General features: G+C 38.5%; 1 non-coding gene across 1 annotated transcript; it reads right to left on the reverse strand.

The window, feature by feature from the left end:
• Positions 1–1,766: 1,766 nt before the first annotated feature.
• LOC136145329 (U4 spliceosomal RNA) lies at positions 1,767–1,904 on the reverse strand. Its single transcript, XR_010658766.1, has one exon. It is a non-coding gene; the product is annotated as a U4 spliceosomal RNA (small nuclear RNA).
• Positions 1,905–10,435: the final 8,531 nt, after the last annotated feature.

Consider the following 10,435-nt stretch of genomic DNA (forward strand, 5'->3'; position numbering starts at 1 on the left):
CCCCAAACAAGCAGGGAGGAGCAGAAGAGGCTGCCTCACCTTTTCTCTTAGGACAGACGGGAAGATGCTTTTGAAATAGAAATCAATTGAAGAGCCTTGGATATGGAGCCAAGCAAATAAAGGCTCATTATCTTTGACTCACTGAATCATCTACGCACATCCATACAGTCATGTGGAAATTTAATTCCCCATCCACCAAGTGTTTCTGCTGTGTTCTCACACTCAGAACGTCGCCTCAAGTTATCAATAGCCTTTTTTTTCCTTGCGTTTCTTTCTTTTTAACTAAGCTAACCCCACCACCGCATCCTGACAGTATAATTAGCACTAACCTTGGGAGAGGAATTGTTCGGAATTAAAAAATAAGTATTGTAGACAGATACTTTTAGATCTTCTTGCATGGCTGAGGAAGGATCAGTACACTAAGCGTGAAGTCAAGACACGTGAAAGAACAAAGGAAAAGGAACGTTAATGAATTCTCAGACGTGTAGGGAACCTGTTAAGCCCCAGGTTTGACACTAGATGTGGAGTTAAGTGATTTTTAATTTCTTTAATTGTAATTTTAAATTGAATATAATCCAGGAATGCTATCTGTCATTTCACAAAGCCTCACTAATTGTTACGCAGGAGGGGCAGAGTAACTCTTACCAGAGGGGCCCCCTAGGGTATCAATCATCTAAGAGTTTGAGACAGAGGGGTGTGTGTGGGTACCGCTTAGTTGCTCAGTCGTGTCCGACTCTGTGACCCCACAGACTGTAGCCCACCAGGCTCCGCTGTCCATGGGGTTCTCCAGGCAGAAGTACTGGAGTGGGTTGCCATTTCCTCCTCCAGGGGATCTTCTGGACCCCGGGATCGAACCCATGTCTCTTGTACCTCCTGCATTGGCAGGTGGACTCTTTACCGTTGAACCACCAGCAAAACCTGAAAAATGTTATGGGTGATCTTCCATAAAACGAAGCATATTTTTCAAACTGATCTGTTTATGTTTGCCAGGAGGCCCAAGCAGTCATCTAGGAAAGAAAGAAAGAGTTAAGAAAGTATTTCCTAAACAAATATTATAATATCTTTCTATAATAGTCGAACTGATACGTAAATCAGTCTACCAGCTATCAATCACAAAATGAGATCAATTATAGGAAAATGCTTGGTCAACTATTCAGAATCCATTTGCTATTATCCTAATGATTACTACTTCAAACATCACCTTATTTGAATTTGGTGTTGAAACGTATAAAAAAAAAACCACTAATCCAGACTGCCTGGGAGAGAACAGCCTAAATCATACACTGTGTTATTAAAATGTAGTGTTATTATTGTAAAGTCCACAGTCTAACTTGAAGCTCCTGCTAACAAGTGCAATCAAATACACTGTCTATTTGTCTATTCCACTTCAAGATAAGACACATTCATACTTGAAATTATACATTTATATGCTATAATGAATGTGATAGACTCTTTAAAAAATAATTTATCCTGTTAATTATTGTAAACATGTCTATATATTAAAACCTCGTCAATCCAGGCTTCCGGTAATTCAGAGTTTAAGTTCATTTTCCTTATGCTGGAATGAAATATATGTTTCTCCTGAGATATTGTAAGAGTATATTTCAGTAGTACACATGCCGAATTATAAAATTTAAGAATATAGTCTCAGGAAGAGATTTTATTTGAAAGGCTTTCAGAATCTTGCATTGCTGCCCTCTGGTGGCCAAATGTGGTTCTGTACTGTAATTTTAAATTTCTCTGTATAGAATAATTTGAACTCTATCAATATCTATATGCAGCTGCAAATTTAAGTATCTTGCCATAAAGTAAGTGCAGGTAGAGAATTAGACAATTACCTGTATTAGCAATAATCGCGCCTCGGATAAACCTCATTAGCTACGATACTGCCACTGCGCAAAGCTAGAGAATTAGACAATTACCTGTAAAAAACAGGCATCTATGTTAGTGATGTGTGTGTGTGCTGTCACGTCTGACTCCTTGTGACCCCGTGGACTGTAGCCTGCCAGGCTCCTCTGTCCATCGGAATTTCCAGACAAAAGTACTGGAGTGGGTTTCCATTTCCTCCTCCAGGGGATCTTCCCAACCCAGGGATCTAACCCACGTCTCTTGCTTCTCCTGCACTGACAAACAGATTCTTCACCACTAGTGCCACCTGGGAAGCCCTTATATTAGTGATACGCCCAAAGAAATTCTTCACTCAAACTCGGTCTATAGTAGATTTTTAATTACTGCATAGAACAAGGTCCCTGACCAGGAAACAACCCCAAAATAGTGGGGAATAAACTCTGTAAAGGCCACTTCATGTTATTTTGTTACCATAATATAAAGTTTTTACCAGTTCATGAGTTTCTGAGTTCTTTGGCTATAGATTCAAGCCACATAAGGTAGTGCAATTTATTAGCTAAGTGACTTTCAGTAAATAACCTAACTGCTCTGCATGCTCTGTACTTCATTTTCTCATCCTCAGAATCGGGATAATTGCACTTATTTTTCAAATTTGTTGATTAACTATGGATGTATATAATGTGTCTGATAGGTTATAAGCATATAATTAATGGTAGTAATGCTTTGCAACCCCATAGACTGTGGCCCGCCAGGCTCCTGTCCAGGCAAGAATTCTGGAGTGGGTATCCACTCCCTTCTCCAGGGGATCTTCCCACCCAGAGATCAAACCCAGGTTTCCTGCGTTGTAGGCAGATTCTTTTCCCCTTCCCCTGAGCCCTCCAGGAACTAACTTTCACTCACCACATCTGGTTTCCCAAAGGAACTGACTCATAGACCTTCAGTTCAGTTCAGTTCTGTCACTCAGCCATGTCTGACTCTTTGAGACCCTGTGGATTGCAGCACGCCAGACCTCACTGTCCATCACCAACTCCTGGAGCTTGCTCAAACTCATGTCCAGAGAGTTGGTGATGCCATCCAGCCATCTTATCCTCTGTCACCCCCTTCTCCTCCTGCCTTCAATCTTTCCCAGCATCAGGATCTTTTCCAATGAATCAGTTCTTCGCATCAGGTGGCCAAAGTGCTGGAGCTTCAGTTTCAGCATCAGGACTGAATATTCAGGACCGATTCCCTTTAGGATGGACTGGTTTGATCTCCTTGCAGTCCAAGGGACTCTCAAGAGTCTGCTCCAACACCACAGTTCAAAAACATCAATTCTTTGACATTCAGCTTTCTTTATAGTCCAACTCTCACATCCATACATGACTACTGGGAAACCATAGCTTTGACTAGATGGACTATTGTCAGTAAATTAATGTCTGTGCTTTTTAATATGCTATCTAGGTTGGTCATAGCTTTTCTTCCAAAGAGCAAGCCTCTTTTAATCTCTTGCCTTCAGTCACCATCTGCAGTGATTTTGGAGCCCAAGATAATAAAGTCTGTCATGGCTTCCATTGTTTCCCTATCTATTTGCCATGAAGTAATGGATCTTGATGCCTTGATCTTTGTTTTTTGAATGCTGAGTTTTAAGCCACATTTTCCTCTCTCTTCTTTCATCAAGAGGCTCTTTAGTTCCTCTTTGCTTTTTGCCATAAGAGTGGTGTCATCTGCCTATCTGAGGTTATTCATATATCTTCCTGCAATCTTGGTTCCAACTTGGGCTTCACCCAGTCCCCATTTCACATAATGTATTCTGCATATAAGTTAAATATACAGTCTTGATAGACTTTTTTCCCAATTTGGAACCAGTCCATTGTTCCATGCCCAGTTCTAACTGCTGCTTCTTGACCTGCATACAGATTTCTAAGGAGGCAAGTAAGATGCTCCGGTGTTCCCATCTCTTGAATAATTTTCCACAGTTTGTTGTGATCCACACAGTCAAAGCCTTTAGTGTAGTCAATGAAGCAGTGGTAGATGCTTTTCTGAAATTCTCTTGCTTTTTCTATGATACAACAGATGATGGCAATTTAATATGTTTCCACTACCTTTTCTAAATACAGCTTGAACATCTGGAAGTTCTCAGTTCACATACTGTTGAAACCTAGCTTGGAGAATTTTGAGCATTACTTGCTAGAATGTGAGACAAGTGCAACAGTGTAATAGTTTGAACATTCTTTGGCATTGCCTTTCTTTGGGATTGGAATGAAAACTGACCATTTCCAGTCCTGTGGCCACTACTGAGTGTTCCAAATTTGCTGGCATATTGAGTGCAGCATTTTCACAGCATCATCTTTAGGATTTGAAATAGCTCAACTGGAATTCCATCAGCTCCACTAGCTTTATTCGTGTGATGCTTCCTAAGGCCCACTTGACTTCAGACTTCAGGATGTTTGACTCTAGGTGAGTGATCCCCCCATCGTGGTTATCTGGGTCATGATGATATTTCTTGTAAAGTTCTGTGTATTCTTCCCACCTCTTCTTAATATCTTCTGCTTCTGTTTGGTCCATATCATTTCTGTCCTTTACTGTGCCCATCTATGCATGAAGTGTTCCATTGGTATCTCTAATTTTCTTGAAGAGATCTCTAGTCTTTTCCATTCTATTGTTTTCCTCTATTTCTTTGCACTGATCCCTGAGGAAGGCTTTCTCATCTCTCCTTACTATTTTTTGGAACTCTACATTCAGGTGGGAATGTCTTTCCTTTACTTCTTTGCCTTTTGCTTCTATTCTTTTCTCAGCTGTTTGTAAGGCCTCCTCAGACAACCATTTTGCCTTTTTGCTTTTCTTTTTCTTGGGGATGGTTTTGATCACTACCTCCTGTACAATGTTAAGAACCTCTGTCCATAGTTCTTCAGGAACTCTATCAGATCTGATCTGTTGAATCTATTTATCACTTCCACTGTATAATCAAACGGGATTGATTTGGGTCATACTTGAATGGTCTAGTGGTTTTCCCTACTTTCTTCAGTTTAAATCTGAATTTGGCAGTAGGGAATTCATGATCTGAGCTACAGTCAACTCTTGGTCTTGTTTTTGCAGACTGTATAGAGTTTCTCCATTTTCCGTTGCAAAAATATAATAAATCTCATTTCAGTATTGACCATCTGGTGATGTCCATGTATAGAGTTGTCTCTTGTGTTGTTGGAAGAGGGTGTTTACTATGATCAGTCTGTTCCCTTGGCAAAACTCTGTTAGCCTTTGCCCTGCTTCATTTTGTGCTCCAAGGCCAAATTTTCCTATTACTCCAGGTATCTGTTGACTTCCTACTTTGGCATTCCAGTCCCCTATGATGAAAAGGACATCTTTTACTGGTGTTAGTTCTAGGCGTCTTGTAGGTCATCACAGAACCATTCAACTTCAGCTTCTTTGGTATTAGTGGTTGGGGCATAGACTTGGATTACTGTGATATTGAATAGTTTGCCTTGGAAATGAACAGAAATCATTCTGTCATTTCTGAGTTTGCACCCAAGTACTGCATTTCCGACTCTTGTTGACTATGAGGGCTATTCCATTTCTTCTAAGAGATTATTTGCCCACAGTAGTAGATATAATGATCATCTGAATTAAATTCACCCATTCCCGTCCATTTTAGTTCACTGATTCCTAAAATGTCAATGTTCACTCTTGCCATCTCCTGTTTGGCCACTTCCAATTTTTCCTCATTCATGGACCTAACATTCCAGGTTCCTATATAATATTGTTCTTTACAACATCAGACTTTACTTCTATCACCGTAGCCCAAGGTTGTTGTTTCTGTGTTAAAATGTTTTGTTAACAAGAAAACAGAATGAAAGGTTTTATATTACTGATGGAGCTCAGCTATCAACTGCATGACCCCACCCACGGGTCATGGCTTTAACTTCCAAACCTACATGTCAGTCCCATTCATTAACTGTCATATGTATACTGTGTGGCTCACTGCACTGGGTGATAAAGACTGGTCAGAAATGGATAAATAAAAACATAAGCTTTATTTTCAAGAAATACAATATCTACCTGAGAAAACCCAATAGTAGTAAGGAAGATAATAATAATAATTTTAAAAGTGACCTTAATATAATGCAGAGTAAGGGCTTCCCTGGTGGCTTAGTGGTGAAGAATCCTCCTGCCAGTTCAGGAGACATGAGTTGGATCCCTAGATCAGGAAGATCCCCAGGAGAAGGAAATGGAAATGGCAACCCACTCAGGTATGTTTGCCTGGAGAATCCCATGGACAGAGGGGGCTGGTAGGCTACAGTCCATGGGGTCGCGAAAGAGTTGGACACAACTTAGCGATTGAACAACACTGAGGAGAGTACATGGTTCTTTGCAGTATGGAGAAGGAAGGGATCAGAGTGCACGAACGTGATTCTAACCTCTGAGTGTCTCTCACTCACAGTAAGCACGATTATCAGGCTTTAGCAGACTTTTGTCCGCCATCTATTTCATCCTATAGTCTATTTGGCCCTGCCAAAAGTTAACTAGCTAAATCACTTAAAGAATGTTTTATTGATCAACAATTACTATGTACATGGAGACTCTGAAACAATCCAGTGTCATATTCTTGTTCCAGGGGTGTATAAACAGAAGCTGGTTTATAAATTTCAGATAATAAGCTTGCAAACAAACTCGAGAGGGATTAATGTACAATTCAGATTTGTCATCATCAACCTCTAGATGCGAGAGTCTAGACAGGCAATAATAAAGATTAACAATCTTATCAGGATTATGAGGCAGCAAATTATTGGGAAAGATATCTTTGATTTATTATGGTCATCAAAGGAATTATTTCAGCACTATAGAAAATGATGTGAGTCAACTCCAGAAGAGATAGAGTCAATTGTTTATCACTAAAACGACTTGTTTCTTGATATCTCAAAAGTTATTGAAGATACAACGAGGAAATTAATTTTGTCTATCTGGGAAAGAAGGATATGTAGCCTTGTTATCAGTACATATTTATAAGAGCCTAAGCTACATCAGACCACATCATGTCTTTTGACATTATTGAATGAATACATGAAAGTACCTAGTAATGACAATTCACTTACATCTTAACAAAGCACTCGACACTGTTTTGTGATGAAAATCCATGAAAAGTCTGCAAACACATGGATGAAGGAACTGAAGATGACATAGTAATTAGCTAATTACTAGCTAATTTTCTAGTTTCTAGAAAAGCTTAGACAAATAGCAGTACTGCTTCTTCTTACCTTTCTTCTCAAGTTTGAAATGGCAACACAAGGATTTTTGGTGCATCCCAACTTCCTAAGTTAAAAGGTTTGTCTCAGAGCAGCGACACTCTGAAAGTACATGATGCAAAAAATATAAGATGTAGTGGGGAAAGAGGTGCTTGGAGGGGGGAAAATTGTGGAAATCTCCAAACATGGCAGAGAGAATTCAGAAAAAACTGATCAAGACTCCAATCTCAGTCGATGGTCACTTTGCCATATCCTGCAAGACACCACCAAGTCAGTCTGAGAATAAAGGCTCTGAGTCTGTTCCTTCAGCCTATCATAGGGCTCCTTCGTTTCAATAACTGAGACCACGTGCCCCGCTTTAGTTACTGTAATATGCATTAGAATGTGAGCCCCTTAGGGCAGAGTTCTTAAGTTCCACTGCTTTATCCTAGAGCTTAGATAAGTATTCAACCTAGAGTTGTTAAAGGAATGGTAAATATGATCAATAAACTCACTGAAAGAATGTATCTGTTGGGTTCAAAATAAACACTTCTAATTCAGTAGCTTTTCTCTGCAGAAATAATAGCACTTTCAGGGACTTCCCTGGCAGTCCAGTGGTTAAGACTCTGCCTGGCCATTGTAAGAGGCGTAGGTTCAACCCCTGGTCAGGGAATAAAGATCCCACAAGCTGCACAGCATGGCCAGAAAAAAAGAAACAATAGCACTTATTAATGGAAAAATATTCCATTTACAGAAGTGACAAAAACTATAAAGTAGTAACAGTACAAGAGCAGCACAGAAATGAACAGTACAAATATTACTAAAAGAAAACAAAACTGGAACAAATGCAAAGATATAACATATTGCATAGGAAGACAACAATAAAAATGTCAGTTCTCCCAAAACTAATAATGTGAATATCAATGTAATTCTAATTAATATCTCAAAAGAATTTTTATTTCGTTAGGATTATCTTGAATTTCCTATGGAAGACCAAATATCCAGAATAGCCAAGAAAACTATTTAAAAATCTAATGACAATGAGAGATGTACTGTCATAAGCCACTGTAATAAAATCATTATGGTATTGACTTGAAAATAGATTAAAAATAATAAATCAATGGAATAAAATAGACAATTCATAAATAGATCCCAGTGTATATGTCACAAAGGGATACATTAATTTCATGAGTAATGAACTGATTCATTTAAAAAGCCTGATAATATAGTGCTCCATAAGGAGAAAGTGAGAGTGGATGGGCCCTCATGTGCACTGTATATAAAAACCATCCCTAGGTGTATACAAGAATTATCTGTGTAAGTAAATAAAATGTTAGAAGAAAATGTAAGAGACTGTATATATACTCTGAGTATGGAAGAAAATTTATTAACCAAGTGAGAAAAACTGAAAACTGAAAGAAACAAAAAGCTAGGAAGGGAATGAGAAAGAGAGAAAAAGACAGCTTTGACAAAACAGTTTTTTTCATTAGGGTGAAAGTGTCACAAACAAAATCAATAGGTAATACAGATAAACAGTGCTTTGGGGGAAAAGAAGTCACAAGTTGAAAGATCAACAAAGAGTTATCATTTGAAATGTGTAAGAATTTCCTCCAAAACAACGTGCAAAAACATGGGAAAGGATATGAAAACAGGCAATTCACAGAAAAGCAAATCTGAGTGACCAGCATACACACTAAAAGATGTCAGATTCATTAGCAGTCAATGCAAAAAAAAAAAAATTAAAAAGTAGCAATGAGGTATTACATCCAGCAAAAATTCAAGTGCAATAAATGCCTCCTACTGACAAGAATGCAGGGAAAAGTGACTCAAACTATGGGGTGAAATGTCAACTTTACAGTCTTTCTGGAAAACCATGTAGCAACATATAATAAAATGTAATAGAATTACCTCCTTTGATAGGGCCATTCTATTGGTAATCTATCACATAAAAATAAAGACACCTGAAAATATCTACAACCCTATTTTTTTCACATGACTGTTGATATGCAGTACTACCAATTTGGGGAATAGTTGAATATATTAAGATAATTTCACATCATGAAATAGTTGCATCACTTAAAGCAATGAGTTAGAATGATCCTATATACTTAAGAGAGCTCCTTGAAGTTCTAAGTGACAAAAAGAAAACACATAATAGTAGGAATAATACAATGCCATTTTAAGGGAATTCCCTGGTAGTCCATTGGTGAAGACTCTGAGCTTCTACTTCAGGGCACCCATGTTTGATCTCTGGTCAGGGAACTAAGATCTGACAAGCCACTAGGCCAAAAATAATAAAAATAATAATGCCATTTTTAATAAGAACTAAAAATGGCCTTCTATTTCTCTACCTGTGTATATAGGAGTGTATTTATATGTAGTTTGTTTATAATTACAATTCTAGAACATGGAGTAAACACATTCAGAAGGGTTAGGGAGGGTCTGTCTGATTTGGGGAAAAGCAAAGGAGAGAAGAAAGAAAAAGCAAAAAAAGGAGAAAAAAGATATTATAGCTTCTCCTTCCAGATTATTGCATGATGCCATTTAAGCATTTATACTAAATTACATATAACAGACTGCAAGGAGATCCAACCAGTCCATTCTAAAGGATATCAGTTGAATGTTCATTGGAAGGACTGATGTTGAAGCTGAACCTCCAATACTTTGGCCACCTGATGCAAAGAGCTGACTCATTTGAAAAGATCCTGATGCTGGGAAAGATTGAAGGCAGGAGCAGAAGGGACGACAAAAGACGAAATGGTTGGCTGGCATCACTGACTCAATGGACATGAATTCGAGTAAACTCTGGGAGCTGGCGATGGACAGGGAGGCCTGCCGTGCTGCAGTTCATGGGGTCTCAAAGAGTCGGACACGACTGAGTGACTGAACTGAACTGATACATGTATATGTATGCATGCATATAAAGAAAAATTTAATTAAAAAAATTAAAAACTGAGAAAAAGAAGGAAGAAATAAGGGGAAGATGGAAGCAGTGGGGGAGGAAAGAGGGATCGATGATCAGCCTTTTCAGACTTGCATCACATCAACTCCTTCACTTATTAGTGACTTAAGACTCAACCTTGACAGCCTTCCACGATATCAGATATTTCAACAATTTCAGTCCAAAATGTGAGGGAATTTTTAGTTTTTGTAATTTTTATTTTTCTTTATCCTTCTCTCCCCAGTTCATCCTTTTTTAAAAAGAAGAACAACCCATTGCCAATGCTGAACATCACCTACATGGCTCAGACTCTTACCTGACTTCACGGAAATCTTTTAAACTGATATGCCTATACAGTGGTTTTTGTTGTCTGTGTGAAATCTCAGATAATCTACTGATGAGGAGATTCTTCTAAAAGCAAAACATCCAGCTCCAAGAAAATCTTGCTTTT

Source organism: Muntiacus reevesi, chromosome 12, assembly GCF_963930625.1.
Source record: "Muntiacus reevesi chromosome 12, mMunRee1.1, whole genome shotgun sequence".
NCBI classification, from domain to species: Eukaryota; Metazoa; Chordata; class Mammalia; order Artiodactyla; family Cervidae; genus Muntiacus; species Muntiacus reevesi.